The sequence below is a fragment of the Hemiscyllium ocellatum genome, chromosome 37 (assembly GCF_020745735.1).
Source record: "Hemiscyllium ocellatum isolate sHemOce1 chromosome 37, sHemOce1.pat.X.cur, whole genome shotgun sequence".
In the NCBI taxonomy this organism is placed as follows: domain Eukaryota; kingdom Metazoa; phylum Chordata; class Chondrichthyes; order Orectolobiformes; family Hemiscylliidae; genus Hemiscyllium; species Hemiscyllium ocellatum.
This window is the reverse complement of record NC_083437.1, coordinates 20,058,827-20,076,903: the sequence shown is the minus strand read 5'-3', so window position 1 is coordinate 20,076,903 and position 18,077 is coordinate 20,058,827. Positions and strand designations below refer to the sequence as shown.

At 45.1% G+C, this 18,077-nt stretch overlaps 1 protein-coding gene across 8 annotated transcripts in view; it reads right to left on the bottom strand.

Moving 5' to 3' along the window:
* Positions 1-18,077, bottom strand: part of LOC132833830 (kazrin-like) — a 704,169-nt gene that overhangs the window by 50,386 nt on the left and 635,706 nt on the right. The window lies entirely within an intron of this gene.

The window sequence follows — 18,077 nt, the reverse complement described above, 5'->3', positions numbered from 1 at the left end:
CCTCACTTTCTCCTTCCTGCTCTTGTAAGGTTTTCCCTCTATGGTATTCTGGGGTCATGGTCCCTACTTTCAACAGTAGTGTGACTCAAGTCGGAACTGCACTGAGGAGCAAGGGGAAAGGTCCATGCTGGATTTGGTCCTCAGCCCTATGAGGGATTGTCCCTGTGAAATGTAGGCACTTGGTTCACATAGCATGACGCCAAGCAAAGCTCCTTTGGTTTCATCTCAACCTTGGGCCTTAGGCCCCAGTGTCAGAAAATTGCCGCACCAATCATCTGACCCATCCTGTGAGCTCTCCTAAACCGACTCCTGGTTAATGCAGTTAAGGGCTGCATTTTTGCCCGAGTTTCTAACTCGTATCAGTTAGGAACCCTCAGAGGCAGCCAGCAAGAGTCTCTCATCACTTCAGCATCAGCTGGGTCCAGGTTCCTGAAATGGTCCCATCCTCCAGTTCCCTTGTTGTGCTGGATGGACAGGAGTGTTCAATGCCTGTCCATCTGAGCTGGCTCATGCCTCAGTTTCAGATATAGCAGACACTGCATTATTTAATTAAAGACAGGCAAGGCAGTAAATGTGTGTGTGTGGGGGGGGGGGGGGGGGGAGGGTGGCCTTGTTAGTCAAGGATAGTGTAACAGTGGCTGAGAGAACTTTTGATGATGACACGTCTACTGAGGTAGTGTGGGCTGAGGTTAGGAACAGGAGAAGACAGGTCACACTGCTTGGAATTTTTTATTGGCCTCCACAGCGTTCCAGGGAGGTGGAAGAGAGAATAAGCACAATTATTCTGGGTAGGAGTGAAAGGAACAAGATGGTCATTATGGGGGAACTTTAACTTCCTCAACATTGACTGGAAATGCTATAACTCTTGTACATTGGATGGATCAGTTTTTGTCCAATGTGTGCAGGAGGGTTTCCTGACACAGTATGCCGAAGGGTCGACAAGAGGGGAGGCCACACTGGATCTGGTGCTTGGTAATGAACCAGGCCAGGTGTTTGATTTAGTGATAGGTCAGCACTTGGAGAGAGTGACCATAATTCGGTTACATTTAGTTTAGTGATGGAAAGGGATGGGTACATGCCACAGGTCAAGATGGGACAAGGGCAATTATAATGCGATTAGGGAAGAATTAGGATGCATAGAATTGGGAAGCGAAATGCAGGGGATGCAGACAATCGAAACGTGGAGCTGGTTTAAGGAGCAGATATTGCGTATCCATGATAGGTATGTCCCTATCAGGCAGTGAGGAAGTGATAAGGTAAAGGAACTGAGGTTTACAACAGAAATTGCATCTTTTGTTAAGAAGAAGAAGGCTTCTGTGTTGATGAGGCAAGATGGTTCAGATGAGGCGATGGAGAGTTACAGATCAGCTCGGAATGTTTTAAAGAGAGAGTTAAGAAGAGCAAAGAGAGGACACAAGTAATCTTTAGCAAATAGAATAAAGGAGCACCCTAAAGCTTTCTATAGGTATGTGAGGAATAAAAGGGTGATTAGGGTAGGAATAGAGCCCGTCAAAGTCAGAAGTGGGAAGTTATGTGTGGACCCTGTGGAGATCGGAGAGGTGCTAAATTAACATCACTCAGGAAAAGGAGAATATTGTAGAGGAGATGAATGAGGTACAAGATATTAGATTAGAAAGGATCGAGGTTAGTTATGAATAGGTGTTATCAATTCTAGAAGGAGTGAAAGTAGACAAGTTCCCTGGGCCAGATGGGATTTATCTGAGGAGTCTCTGGGAAGCTAGGGAGGAGATAGCAGAGCCTTTGGCTTTGATTTTTGAGTCATCATTGTCTCCAGGTTTAGTACCAGAGGATTGGAATATTGCAAATGTTGTGCCCTTGTTCAAGAAGGGCAATAGAGATGACCCAGGTAATTATAAACCAGTGAGCCTTACATCTGTTGTAGGAAAGGATTATAAGAGATAAGATTTGTAAACATCTAGCAAGCAACAATTAAGTTTCAGACAGTCAACATGGTTTCGTCAAGGGCAAGTCGTGTCTCACAAACCTCACTGAGTTTTTGAGAAGGTGACCAAGCATGTAGATGAGGGTAGGGCAGTTGACGTGATATACATGGACTTCAGTAAAGCCTTTGATAAGGTTCTACATGGTAGGCTGTTGGAGAAAATGCAGAGGCATGGGATTGAGGGTGATTTAGCAGTTTGGATTAAGAACTGACTTTCTGTAAGAAGGCAGCGAGTGGTGTTTGTTGGAAAATACTCAGCCTGGAGTCCGGTTACTAGTGGTGTGCCACAAGGATCTGTTTTGGGACTACTGCTGTTTGTCCTTTTTATAAATGACTTCGACGCAGGCATAGTTGGATGGGTTAGTAAATTTGCAGATGACACTAAAGTTGGTGGAGTAGTGGACAGTTTGGAAGAATGTTACAGGTTGCAGGGGACTTGGATAAACGGCAGAATTGGGCTGAGAGGTGGCAAATGCAGTTCAATGCAGCTAAATGTGAGGTGATGCACTTTGCGAAGAGTAACAGGATGGCAGAGTACTTGGTCAATGGAAAGATTCTTGGAAGTGTGAATGTGCAGAGGGATCTTGGAATCTATGTACATGGATCCCTAAAAGTTGCCACCCAGGTGGATAGTGCTGTTAGGAAGGCATACGGTGTGTTAGGTTTCATTCGTTGAGAGATTGAGTTCCGGAGCCACAATATCATGCTGCAACTATACAAAACGCTAGTGCGGCCACACTTGGAATAGTGTGTACAGCTCTGGTCTCCATATTTCGGGAAGCATTGGAAAAGGTGCAGAGGAGATTTACCGGGATGTTGCCTCGTCTGGAGGGAAGGTCTTATGAGGAAAGGCTGAGAGACTTGGGTCTGTTCTTACTGGAAAGAAGAAGGCTAAGAGGGGATTTGATAGAGACATACAAAATGATCGGAGGATTAGATAGGGTAGATAGTGAAAGTCTTTTTCCTAGGATGATGACATCAGCTTGTACGTGAGGGCATAACTACGAATTAAGGGGTGATAGATTTAAGGAGAAAGTGAGGTCTGCAGATGTTGGAGATCAGAGCTGAAAATGTGTTGCTGGAAAAGCGCAGCAGGTCAGGCAGCATCCAAGGAACAGGAGATTTGACGTTTCAGGCATAAGCCCTTCTTCAGGAATGAGGAAAGTGTGTCCAGCAGGCTAAGATAAAAGGCAGGGAGGAGGGACTTAGGGGAGGGGCGATGGAGATGCGATAGGTGGAAGGAGGTCAAGGTTAGGGTGATAGGCCGGAGTGGGGTGGGGGCGGAGAGGTCAGGAAGAAGATTGCAGGTTAGGAAGGTGGTGCTGAGTTTGAGGGATTTGACTGAGACAAGATGGGGGAAGGGGAAATAAGGAAACTGGAGAAATCTGAGTCCATCCCTTGTGGTTGGAGGGTTCCTAGGCGGAAGATGAGGCGCTCTTCCTCCAACCGTCATGTTGTTATGGTCTGGCGGTGGAGGAGTCCAAGGACCTGCATGTCCTCGGTGGAGTGGGAGGGGGAGTTAAAGTGTTGAGCTACGGGGTGGTTGGGTTGGTTGGTCCAGGTGTCCCAGAGATGTTCTCTGAAACGTTCCACAAGTAGGCGGCCTATCTCCCCAATATAGAGGAGGCCACATCGGGTGCAACGGATGTAATAGATGATGTGTGTGGAGGTGCAGGCGGATATGGAAAGATCCCTTGGGGCCTTGGAGAGAAGTAAGGGAGGAGGTGTGGGCGCAAGTTTTGCATTTCTTGCAGTTGCAGGGGAAGGTGCTGGGAGTGGAGGTTGGGTTGGTGGGGGGTGTGGACCTGACGAGGGAGTCACGGAGGGAGTGGTCTTTTCGGAACGCTGATAGGGGAGGGGAGGAAAATCCACCGCATCTCCTCCACTTGCCGCTCCTCCGCCCTTGAGTCCTGCCCCTCCAACCTCCACCAAGACAGAACCCCACTGGTTCTTACCTACCACCCCACCAACATCCATATACAGCGTATCATCCGCCATCATTTCCGCCACCTCCAAACAGACCCCACCACCAGGGATATATTTCCCTCCCCTCCCCTATCAGTGTTCTGAAAAGACCACTCCCTTCGTGACTCCCTCGTCAGGCCCACACCCCCCACCAACCCAACCTCCACTCCTGGCACCTTCCCCGCAACAGCAAGAAATGCAAAACTTGCGTCCACACCTCCTCCCTTACTTCTCTCCAAGGCCCCAAGGGATCCTTCCATATCCACCACAAATTCACCTGCACCTCCACACACATCATCTATTACATCCGCTGCACCCAATGTGGCCTCCTCTATATTGGGGAGACAGGCTACCTACTTGCGGAACGTTTCAGAGAACACCTCTGGGACACCTGGACCAACCAACCCAACCACCCCGTGGCTCAACACTTTAACTCCCCCTCCCACTCCACCGAGGACATGCAGGTCCTTGGACTCCTCCACCGCCAGACCATAACAACATGACGGTTGGAGGAAGAGTGCCTCATCTTCCACCTAGGAACCCTCCAACCACAAGGGATGAACTCAGATTTCTCCAGTTTCCTCATTTCCCTTCCCTCCACCTTGTCTCAGTCAGATCCCTCAAACTCAGCACCACCTTCCTAACCTGCAATCTTCTTCCTGACCTCTCCGCCCCCACCCCACTCCGGCCTATCACCCTCACCTTGACCTCCTTCCACCTATCGCATCTCCATCGCCCCTCCCCTAAGTCCCTCCTCCCTACCTTTTATCTTAGCCTGCAGGACACACTTTCCTCATTCCTGAAGAAGGGCTTATGCCCGAAATGTCGAATCTTCTGTTCCTTGGGTGATAGATTTAAGACAGTTATCAGAGGCAGGTTCTTTACTCAGAGAGTGGTATGGGCATGGAGTGTCCTACCTGCTAATGTAGTCAACTCAGCCACATTAGGGAGACTGAAACCATCCTTAGATAAGCACATGGATGATATTGGGATAGTGTAGGGGGACGAGCTGAGAATAGTTCACAGGTCGGCGCAACATCGAGGGCCGAAGGGCTTGTTCAGCGCTGTACTGTTTTATGTTCTATTTTCTGTACCCCTCATGCGCACATTGTCTGCTGAATATCCATTGGTTTTCTCTTAAATTTCCCAGCGCCATCCCCTTTCACTGTCCTACCTTGTAACTGTTCCAGGTATCACTAACATGCTTCCTCCCTCTGCCTGGAAAGATGTCTTTTTGATTGATTGGAAAGCCAAAATGGCTATGCAGCACACAGTAGACTTAATTAGCTCCTGAGGCCTTTGTTTTTTATTGCTGGGAAATAAAGTTAAACTTTATAGATCCAAAAATAACACTGAATCAGATTGAAACGTTAATCAGAGAGTTTATGCTCTTGTAATGGCCCCATTTGTCCCTGTCAGTCCCCATTCCCTTCAAACGGATTTATTGCAAGCAAAGAACAAAATGGTTTAAAAGTCCAATTCTGTCCTTGGCATGTTCTGAGCTGTTTTGTAATCTCATCTCCTTTTTGTCTTCCTCTGTTACACAGACTCACCAACACGCAGCCATTACCAGTGATGCTCCATCAACACTCACAAGGTATTCAGACCCCACGAGAGATACTTTCCAATCAACCTGTTCCAGGATGTTATGATACACCTCTGGAGCAAGTAGGACTTGGACCTGACACCTGGCCCAGAGATAGGGACACTACCACTGCACCACAAGGCCTCAAACCTCAATCGACAATTTGTACCAATTACAAGCATCATTCTTTTCCACAAAGTAAGATAAAGCTCTTAAAGATATTGGAATCAAGGATTATGGGGATAAGAAAGGAAAAGCATACTGATTATGGATGATCAGCCATGATCATGATGAATGGTGGTGTTGCCATGAAGGGCTGAATGGCCTACTTCTGCACCTATTGTCTATAATGAACTGACCGTGAAACTCATCAAATTCAATGAAGAAGATACCCAAAAGGCCACTAGATTCATCAAAGACCCTTCCTGCTCACTGACTCCACATCAAGGTGAGTAAAAACTAAGGGCAGACCCTTCCCAGCTCCTCAATAATGTAGGTAGGGTGAGAAAGTTGGAATTATCCTGAGGGATGGCCAGCGATGAAGTATCTGCCATCAAGGTCACCATGTCCTATTTTCCAACCAAGTGTTGAATAGTCAGATGAGATCGCCCCTAGTGAGGTATGAGAAGCCTATTTACATGGATTAGTTTACATAAACATCCTCATATTGTGCCATCATGTCTCACTGAGATGCAGTTTCCCATTCTCAAGTGGCTGATAGAAACCAAACTCTGACAATTCCTGATGTGAAAGTCAGAGTGGTCACCTGGTGGGACCAACTCGATGCTTGTTCACCTTGTCCTCTATCTCAGACAGCAGACACCAAAACCACAGGACACACTAGAGCTGTGACCCTCTATCCACCAGGACATCCTGCTCCCTCTCAGTAAAATAGAGCCACTTTCTCTCTGTCCAACACAGTTGGGACAATCGTGCTACTCTGTGGGTCTTTAAAGATGGTGTCAGTGCCAGGAATCCCAGGGGGTCCTGGCAGTGCCCTATATTTTACCTGTGGCAAAAGGGAGGAATATGACAAACAGGGCACCACAGCATCAGAGTGGAGCTGGTAAAAGCACAGCGGGTCAAGCAGCGACCGAGAAGGGGAGCCGATATTTTGGGGTCAGAACCTTTCCTCAGGACTGATTAAGCGTCTCAACCTGAAACATCGACTCCCCTTCTCTGATGCTGCTTGACCCGCTGTGCTTTATCCAGCTCCACTCTGACTCTCCAGCAGTTCCCACTATTTCCAGGGTACCACAGGGGCATGATACATGGGCATTGAGATGAGTTTGGGTAGAGGGCAGGAGGAAATTCACGAGAGCTCACAGAGTGAAATCCTCCAATAAAGCTTGCCTAAATTGACAGCGAGCTAATTTCTGGCAGAATTCAGCCCTGAGGGAACTATCTTTTATTCTGATGTCTTCAACAGTTCCTTTAGAGTCATTTCAATGTTGAACTGCAGCAACTAATCGGAGCTTGACTGGTATCTGCTTCACCAAACTTGGACATAAATATGACAGAAATGTCCTGAGGCCGGTGGAAGTGCCCACTGCTGTGTGTGCTGGCGTTCTGTGTCCTAATGAGTTGCAGAGTCTGTGGTTGTCCTGATAAAATAGTGTTCTCCTGGCCAAATGGCTGCTCTTTGGTTTGATTACAAACTCAGCCACTTTCCTGTCTGCTGGGTGGAGACAGGAACATATCGGAAGCCTACAGCCAATGAGATCTCAGCAGGCCCTTCATTCAGGTCCCCACCTATTCCCATTGTCCATCATTTGACCCAACGCCTTGTCTACCTTCACATCACAACTACACACTGAAATATTTCTCAAACCTCTTCTGCCATTTGCTCTCATTGTTTCTCCCCCCCCCCCACTCCAGACAGTCTCCAGGACCCTGGTAAAGTATCCGCCCCTCCTCATGGGGTCCTGCAGTGATAGCTGCTTCAACTTAAAAGGACCTGGACAGTGAGAACGTGCACTGCATGAAAAATGGTCCGAATCTCATTAATGTTTCAACGTGCTGCAGTCAGGATTATAATATTGGAAATTTACAGTTTTTAATGCACTGTGAAGAATCCTTTTGTGGCACAGCAGTGTTGTTTTATTAAAATTGTCTGTGAGGATTTATCACACTGGGTATTAGAAAGCCTAACAAAACATTCACGACACAGAAGCAGGCCATTCGGCCCCACAGGTTCATGTTGGTATTTAGGCTCCCGATGGCCCTCTTTCCACCCCTCCTGACCTCACCTCATCAACATATCCATTAAACCATAGGAAATAGGAACAGAAGGAGGCCATTCAGCCCCTCGAGCCTGCTTCACCATTCAATAGGATCATGGCTGATCTGACATTCCCCATGTCCACCTTCCTGTGTTTTCCTGTAACCTTTTATTCCCTGACTGATCAGAGATCTATCCGTCTCAGCCCAAAATATACTCAAGGAATCTGCCCCCACAGCTGTCTGTGGCAAGGAGTCCCAGAGACACTCAACCCTCTTAGAGAACAAATTCCTCCTCATCTCAGTCTTAAATTGGCACCCCTTTATTCCAAGACAATGCTCTCTGAGTGGAAAAATCTTCCAAAATAGCATTTATCCTGTCCAGCCCCTTAAGAATCCTGTATGTCTCAATGAGAGCACCTCTCGTCCTTCTAAATTCCAGTGAGGAGAATCCCAAATTGTTTTGCTTTCACTCATCTATCCCCACCTTCCAGGGATCATCCGAGTGAACCTCCTCTGAACTGCCTCCAATGAAGTGATATCTTTCCTTAAATTAGGGGACCCAAACAACCCGCAGTCCTCCTGATGTGATCTCACCAGCACCTTGTACAGATACAGTAAGACTTCCCTCCTCTTATATTCCAGTGTCCTTGATCTAACATTCCATTCACTTTTCTGATGACCTGCTGCACCTGGATGCTAGCTTTCTGTGTTTCCAGTACAATACCCCCCAAGTCCCTTCATGTTACAGCTTTTCTCCATTTAAATAATATGCTCTTTTGCTCTCCCTTCTGAAACAAACAACTTCAAATTTGCCCAAATTAGACTTCATTTGCTAACTTTTGCCCTCCTATCAACCTTTCGATATTTCTCTAATCTGCTTACATCCCCTTTCCAACGTAACTTTCCACCTACTTTTGTCTCATCTGCAAATTTGGCTACAGAACACTCTCTTCCTTCCTCCAACTCATTAAAATATATTGTAAATAGTTGTGGTCCCAGCACTGATCCCTGTGGAACCCCACTAGTCACTGGTTACCAACCTGAAAAAGAATCCGTGATCCCACTCACTGTTTACAGCCCATGAGATAATTCCCTACCCATGCCAATGTACAACCTCTAACACCGTGGTCTTTTATGACTTAGCCTTTTGTGAGGTACCCTTCCTTCTGGAAGTCCAAATCCAATTGTTTCTCCTCTATTGACTCCTGAAATTTCCTTGAAAAACTCCACTAAGTTTGTTAAAGATGTTCTGCAAATACTTTTTTTAATAATAGATTTGTTGAACAATAGATGTCAGGCTAATTGGCCTATAATTACCTGCTTTTTTTGCCTCCCTTCAGTTTTGTTTGGGGGTGACACATTAGCAGTTTTTGGAAAATCGCAACTAATACATCCACTATCTCTGTAGCTATGTATTTTAGGATCTTAGGATGCAAGCCTCAGGACCAGGGGATTTATCTGCCTTTAGCTCCATTAGTTTGTCCATTATTACTTCTCGGGTGATTGTGATAGTCCTTAATCCCTCCCCCCTATTCTGTAATATCACTGGGATGTTTCAAGTATCTTCCATGATGATGAATGCTGTAAAATATTTGTTTAACTCCGCTGTCATTTCTTTGTTTCCCAAAGCCATCTCCCAGATTGATTTTCTCAGGTGCCTGTGTTCACTTTGACCTCTCTCTTCCTTTTTATATATTTAAGAAGTTCCTGTTGTCAGTTTTCATATTCCTCCTCAGTTTGCCCTCAGCTTATTTTCTGCTTATTAGTTTTTATCAGGCCTTCTTTTGTGGATTTGTCTTTGGGGCTAACACTGACATTTGCCTCCTTTTTTGATTTTTCTTTCACTTTTACACACTCCTTAACTGTCTTGGTCAGTTATGATTGGTTTATCCCCCTCTTAGAATCTTTACTCTTAACTGGGATGTATTTTTGCTGAGTGAAAAGTATGATGTTACAGTGGCACAGTGGTTAGCAGTTTTGCCTCACAGCACTAAAGACCCGGGTTCAATTCCCGCCTCAGGCAACTATCTGTGTGGATTTTGCACACTCTCCCTGTATCTGTGTGGGTTTCCTCCCACAGTTCAAAAACGTGCAGGTTAGGTGAATTGGCCATACTAAATTGCCCGTAATGTTAGGTGAAGGGGTAAATGTAGGGGAATGGGTCTGGGTGGGTTGCTCTTCAGAGGATCAGTGTGGACTTGTTGGGCCAAAGGGCCTGTTTCCACACTAGTGATTGCTAATGACTGCTTGCTTACTATCTTTGCTGCTAATCTCTCTGCCTAGTCATGTTAATTAACTCTACCCTCATTTCAATATAATTCCCTTTATTTAAGCTAAACACTTGTCTCTGACCCAGGTTTCTCACTCTCAAGTTGAATCTTAAATTCTGCCATATTACAAACACTATTTCTAATCTATTATTCCTTTCTTCCCCATGTGTCTTTCTAATTTTTCCTCATGTTATGACACTGAAATAAAACCCCTCTCTAATTAAAACTAACATCCCACAAAAGTTCACCTTGCCTCGTAATCTGCTAAAAATGCGAATGAGTGAAACAACATCCCTGATTTCCACTGTCTAAAAAAAATAACAGTTTATTTTCTTAACCTTAACAGTGAGCAAAACTATTAACAAATCTGAGAACCCTTGTTCTTAAAAAAAATCACTATCTGACCCCAACGCTCCAATAACACAATTAATAAACCCTAAATTAACTTAATCTCCCCAAGTCCATACAGTCTATTATGTTGTCTTCCTTCTAGTCTTCCGAATCTGTCATTTTCTTCCATCCTTCTCACATCTGCCATTTTCTCCCTGGGGTCATCTTCTACAATTTTTTTCTGTTTTTACTGGAAAAGGTAACTTTGATAGATAGTGCCGTCGAGATTTCTTTGACAGCGTTGACAATCCTTTCAGGTGACAGGTGCTGTCATGGTCAATAGCAGTTGCCCTGACCAATTTTTCAAAATGTCCTCCATTTTTATATCCCCCAACATTGTACTCTCTCATTGGTCCAATGTTGTCAATACAATAAATTCAAATACAATTGGTTTTTGGCATGCTGGGCATAATTTAAATTAATTGGTTTAATGCAAATCCGATTGTCGTAACATCAAAACACAACCTCAAGCTGATTGTTACACATTATCAACTCTCCGCACTCTCTGCTCCTGTCAGCTAGTCACAGACACATGTGCTGTCACAATCTCTCAGCTCAGAAAGGCACCACGCTCTTAAAGTGACCATACATTTGTAACACTCAAATGTATCTGTGCGATTCACTGCAACTACATCCTGTCACAATAAGTTAGCACATACTCACTGCTCTCTGCGTGAAAATGCTTCTCCCGAATTTCCTCTTGGATTTAGTTTCACCCCACTTTCCGGGCTCACCTACAAGTGGAAACACCTTCTGTACGTATGTCCAAATATCCTTTATGCCCTGAAAGAACTTCATCAAACGGCCATGTCTTCTCTTTTCTCGGGAAAAGACTCACATCTGTCCAATCTTTTCTGATACATATAACCTCATAGCTCTGGTTTAATTCTAGTAAAACCTCCTTGCATTTTCTCCAGTGTAGCTATAATCGACATGGCAGAGGTGCTCATATGTAGTCTAACCATGTTTCCACACATACTGTTTTTGTTTTTCAATTCTAACTCCATAGAAGTGAACCCCAATGTTTTGTTTCTTATGTTGCCTTATTAACGTTTGTCACTGCTTTTAGTGACCCGTGTATCTGTATTGCCTTGAAGCCCTTAATTCTCTTCCCTGTTTAGACACATAGGGGTGGCACAGTGGTCAGCACTGCTGACTCACAGTGCCAGGGTCCTAGGTTCGATTCCAGTGTCGGGTGACTGACTGTGTGGAGCTGCATGTTCTCCTTGGGTTTCCTGTGGGTGCTCTGGTTTCCTCCTACAGTCTAAAGATATGCAGGTCAGGTGAATTGGCCATGCTAAATTGCCTGTAGCGTTAGGTGCATTAGTCAGAGGGAAATGGGTCTGGGTGGGCTACTCTTCGGAAGGTCAGTGTGGACTGGTTTCCGAAGGGCCTATTTCCACACTATAGGGAATCTAATCTTTCATGGAGATTTTAAAATGGTGGATGAGATCTGGATCCCACCCTCTGTATCTGACAGATTCTAGTTCTGGAAAGTGACATGACTATATGAGGAAAACCAGAACTCCATTCGTATGTTCAGCGCTGAGTTCAAACAGACTCCACTTTTTCTGGAGCACATGCCTTAACTTTCAGGAGTTACAAACCTTTAGAGCTGTCATAAATTCTCTTGAAGGGTGACAGCATCTATAGAGCTGTCAAGCTGTAAAGTTATTTAAATCCCCAGTCATTTAAAAACTAAAAAAGGCTACCATTGTCAACGAGAGTTGAGAGTTGAAAATAATATGTTCTAGCTGTTATCGTAATGTGTTGATATTATTCTGAGGCTATCATTCTGTCATTGTTATTGCTTAGCAACTTTCTACATCCTTTTATCATCTCACTTGAGGAACTGTAGTGCACCGTTTGATTGACAGCTCAAAGAGTTTATTAAAGGATTAGCTGTCTTTGATTTGGTGTTGTAAGTACAAATGTTTTATTTTTATAATGGATCATGTCGTTGAGAGGATTGAATGATTTGACTCAGTTTTTATAACTATGGTAAAAGCTTTAAATTCATAATTAAATCTTTAATTAGTTTCATGTCAATTCTGGAGGTCTGGCCTTTGTGGTGACTGAGACAGAAGGCAGAGAGGCAAACGGTAGTGGATAGTGTTATTAACTTGGCATGGCGTTATGAGGAACTATGGGATGGATTGGGTAAATGAGTTGGCATCAAATGGGCATGGAGTTATAAAGGATCATGGGTGAATTGGAGGTGTGGCTTGGTATTCAGTTGGTAAGGAGTCATGAAGGGGTCATGAAGATAAGTGATGAGCATGGTTTAACATGAGTTGACATGGATGGGGCATGGAGCATGGTCAGGCTGGTGAAGGAGTGAAGGTCACAGGTTATCACTGACCAAAGAATCTGGGCAAAGCTCCAAGAAAACCAAAAACAGAAATAGCTGGAAAGACTCAGCAGATCTGACAGCACCTGTGGAGAGAAAGCGGAGTTAATGTTTCAGGTTGAGCAACCCTTCCTCAGAACTTGCAAGTGAACCAAGGCCGCCCAACGTGGCCACTGTGGCTGCCTCCAACCCACAGCTGGAGACAATGTTCCAGACACAATCCCACAGGTGCCCCACCCCTTCCAAGTGAAGATCTTGCCATTCAAAAGCGTTTCCAGGGTAGTGGGCCGGAAAATTTCTCAAATCCATCTGCCTGAGTCGGATGTGAAAATCCAGGCCTTACTTTCCAAGGAAAATGCAGCCTCTCTATGCTTCCCGTCAAAATGTACCCCTCCTCACACCCACCTGTGATGAAGCCAGATAGTCCCTCAGTCTGTTGACATATCTTGGATTAGATTACTTACAGTGTGGAAACAGGCCCTTTGGCCCAACGAGTCCACACCGACCCGCCGAAGCACAACCCACCCATACCCCTACATTTACCCCTTACCTAACACTACGGGCAATTTAGCATGGCCAATTCACCTAACCCGCACATCTTTGGACTGTGGGAGGAAACCGGAGCACCCGGAGGAAACCCACGCAGACACGGGGAGAACGTGCAAACTCCACACAGTCAGTCAACTGAGTCGGGAATTGAACCCGGGTCTCAGGCGCTGTGAGGCGGCAGTGCTAACCACTGTACCACTGTGCCGCCCACTGATGTGTACACCATTCTGGATAAAGTGGATGTTGAAACCTGAGGCAAAATATATATAGTCTCACAAATCTGTCCATCATCTCGTGGAGCAGTTCACAGGGGAGCACAGTTACCGGCATCGTGTTGGATTACCAATACCTGTCCTTTAAGAAGACACACAAAACAGTGAGGCCTGCACTGGTTCACCTGAGTTCACACTTCAAGGAGAATGGGGGAGGTACACTGGCATCTGTTTCTGTATTCCCCCAAACCCCGTACCAACTGCAACTGCTGACTGGTCGCAGAGTTTATGTGGGATCTTACAATGCACAAAATGGATGCCATATTCGGATACAGTTCCCTGGCCAGAAAGTAGGTCAGGGATGTTTCAAATAAATAGTTGCCCCTGGCTTGTGATTCTGCGGAGGAGCCCACATGTTGTTGGGGTTCAAAACCTTCATAACAAAGGTGGCGGGGGTGGGGGTGTTGTGGTCTGCGACATCGTTCTAACCCCCACACGTTGTCTGAAGCCTTAAATGGAGAAAGTTCTGGTTTCAAGATGCTGTAAACAACATGTTTCCCATTGGCAGCTGGAATGGAATTTGGGTTAGATTCAGTGTTTCAGTAAAATCTAACCAGCGATGACAAAATCCCAAGCTTGAGATTCTCCCATTAAGTTTTCAGAGAAAGTGAATAAAGTCTTTTTCTGTCGCATTTAACATTCTGTGGAGAGATGTGTGACTGACTAATGGATGAGAAATAACTGCCAAACAGAAGCTGAATCAATCCTGTGGCAGATACAGGCGAGGAACAACACCGAGAGAGGCCACATATCAGAGTGTGATGGGGCAGCAGTGAAATGGTTTCAACCAGCCTGGAGGCTCACAACATCTCCACTAATCCAATCATTTCTACAAGGAAGAAGCTCAAGAGTCTAAAGAAGTGTTCAGAATGTGTTCCTTCAACACTGGAGTGCAAGAACACAAAATCGTTCTTATCAATCGATCCACAAACTTAAATTCAAACCTTTGAAGAAACAGTTTTGAATTTGAAGAGAAATGTTACAAGTTGGACTGTCACAGGCTGCTGTTGTCAGCAACATGTGAGGATACATAACCTCCCTAGTCTCACCTATCCATTGGCAACTCCCTGGAGAGCGCCCTCCAGAGGAGCAGCTGCACAGCATGAATCAGAGCCAGCGCATCTCCTCTTTGAGCTTGAGCTGCAAATCTCCCTTGACCAGGCCAACATTCGCCACTCAACTCACACCAGGAAAAAAAATGTGGTCATTCCCCTTGTGGTTGTGTTCCAGGGACTGGTGCCTGTGAAAGGCTGGCAGTCCTGCACTTCTCTTATGAAAAAAAATGATAATACCTCCAAGGTCACTCATCATCTGGGAAGGTGCATTTCAATAGTCTCAGAGGCGCTACATGAATGCAACATTTTTTTCTCTAGTTCCCAGGAGAAGTGCGACTGGAAACTCTGTGAGCAATTTGCAAACTTGGCTCCGCATTGGATTGGATTTGCGTAGGCAGGCTAGTGGATCCTTAACTTTGAAATGATTTATGATGGTGTGGTTGGAAAGCTGAAATAGTGGCAGCATGAAGGAACCAGGCTGGACTTTCCCATCCACACAGACTGTGGACTGTGGTCACTGTATAAAACAAACCATCACTGGGCCGTTGCACAGCTCAGGGAGAAAATCAAATGAAAAATCATCTTGAACAGAGGGTTGAAGAGAGTTGACCCTGAGTTTCAATGATCCCTGTACTCAGTACCGAGAGGCCTAAATATTAGTGAATGTGCCATTATATCCAAGCACTCAACCGTATGACAGAATCGAGACTCAAAATTCCCAGGCCCCAATATAAGTTCTCTAAAACCTCCTGGTACAGAACTGTCCACAATTCCATTTTAATTAGCACTAAACGGTTGGACACTGCTTTAAGGAGGACAAATACAGAGCAGTCCAGGCAGCATTGGTTCAGCTTAAAAGTCCTGGGGAACATTGATGTACAGAGAGACCTGGGTGTTCAGGTTCATTGTTCCCTGAAGGTAGCAACGCAGGTCGATAGAGTGGTCAAGAAGGCATACAGCATGCTTTCCTTCATCAGAGGGCGTATAGTGGACAAGAGTTGGCAACTCATGCTATGGTTCTATGGGACCTTGGGATCAGCTACATTTGGAATACTGCAGACAGTTCTGGTCACCACATTACCAAAAAGGATGTGGATTGTTTGGAGATGGTGCAGAGGAGGTTCACTAGGACATTGCCTGGTATGGAGGGCGCTAGCTATGAAGAGAGGTTGAGTAGATTAGGATTATTTTCATTAAAAAGATGGAGGTTGAGGGGGGACCTGATTGAGGTTTACAAATCATGAGAGATGTAGATAGCGTGAATAGCAAGAACCTTTTTCCCAGAGTGATGGACTTGGGTCATGAGTTCAGGGTGAAAGGAGAAAAGTTTAAGGGAGTTGTGCGTGAAAAGGTCTTCATGCAGAGGGTGGTGAGTGCCTGGAACTCATTGCCAGCAGAGATGGGCATGATAGCATCATTTAAGATGGGTCTACACAGAAACATGAATAGGCAGGGAGCAGAGGGATACAGATCCTTAGAAAATAGGCAACTGGTTTAGATAGAGGATCTGGATCAGCACAGGCTTGGAGGGCTGAAGGGCCTGTTGCTGTGCTGTAATTTTCTTTGTTCTTTGACATCCATCCCCATCTTTACTTCAGCTGAGACTGCTTGGCACTGCTATGATGTCTGAGGGATATTCCTTAGGCTATCTATTGAACACAAATCACTATTCAATATCCAATAACAACTTGTATTATTACAGTGCATTTAATTCACAGGAATATTCCAGTGGCTTCAGGGGAAGGCTATCAAACAAAATTTGAGACTCTTAGGAGTGGTGATTGAAGACTGGATCATTGTGGCAGACCTTAAGGAGAATCTTAAAAAAACGGAGAGGAGGGATGGTCTTAGGAGGGAATTCCAGAGCTCAAAGCCTGGGAGGTTGAAGGAAGAACCATCAATGTAGGAGAGACGGGAATGCGCAAGGGATCGGAATCGGAGGAATGCAGATGTATGGGAGGTTATGAGGCTGACTGAGATGACTTTGAGAGGTAGAGGTGAGACCATAGAGAGGTTAAGTGTATGGGGAGATGGTGGTGTAGTGGTAAAAGCACTAGTAATCAAGAACCCCAGGCTAATGTTCTGGTGATACAGGTTTTGAATCCCAACATGGCGTTTGGTCCAATGTGAATTCAATAAAAAGCTATTCTAATGGCACTATCAGTTGTTGTAAAACTCCATCTGGTTCACCAATGTCCTTTAGAGCAGGATGGGCTGATGTTTTGATCTAGTCTGACCTATGCTGGCCCCAGTAATGTTGCTTTAACTGCCCTTGGAGAGAGTATTCAGATCAAGGACAATCAGAAATGAGCAATGATCGTTGGCTGAGCCAATGACACTCACATCACTTGAACAAATAAAAAAAAAGAGACATTGCTGGCTGGGAATGGGACTTGAGAGTGTCCAGAATTACCCAGCACTACTAAAGACAATGAGGTGAATAGTGCACCAACACCCTCCCCTCTTTAAGGAGGTGTCAAAGGGGTAGAATTCACCGGGTTTAGCTGCAAGGACCAGGCTGTTACTTTGTACACACCTTTCCATCAAAAAGAGAAGAGAGCAGCAAGCAGAATGATGAAGAGCGAAAGCACAAAGCAGGGCATGGGAGAGAGGCAGTCACAACAGCCGCATTAATTCACTTCTGGTTCCAATACAGAGTGAGCACACAGTGATGATGTCAACAGCACTAACTAGCTAGTCACCTGTATCGGCAGGTGGCACACTGACTTACAAAGGCCAGCATCCTGAATGCCTTATTTCACACTTTCTAGATTGTTAGATGGTCATGGGCTGGCATTTGCTTAGTGTGAATATTACATGCCACTTGTCAGCTGGATATTATCCAGATCTTTGTTGCATTTGAACCTGGGCTGTTTCAGACATGGATGTGTTTAGATGGAGCAGACCTCACCGCACTATTTTGAAGAAGAGATGGAGAGTTCTCCCGGTTTTCTGGCCTCAATCAGCATCGCGAATGGGATATTATGGTCATGATGGTATGGCTGTGTGTGGGACCTTGCTGTGTAAGACCTGGTCACTGCATTTCCTACATCACGACAAAGAATACACTTCAAAAGCAGGCCATTGGCTGTAAAGGTGCTTTGAATCATCTAGATATTGTGAAAAGTCTCTTTCTCTATGATTGGTAGATGAGAAACATGGATTATATTGAGGAAGGAGGGAAGCATTGAGCTTCAACACAGCAGGGAGGTGGTGCAGTGGAATCATCATTGGAATAGTAATCCAGTAATTGAGGCCACAACTCTGTGGAGGAATTCAAATCCCATCTATTTGTATTCAAGGAATCAGTCTGGAATTAAAAACCAATCTAGTGGTGAGCATAAAGCAATTGTTGTTAAAAACCCATCTGATTTAAGGAAGGGAACCTATCATCTTTACCTTGGCCTGACTTACATAGAACATAAATAGAACGTGGATCATTACAACGTGAGGAC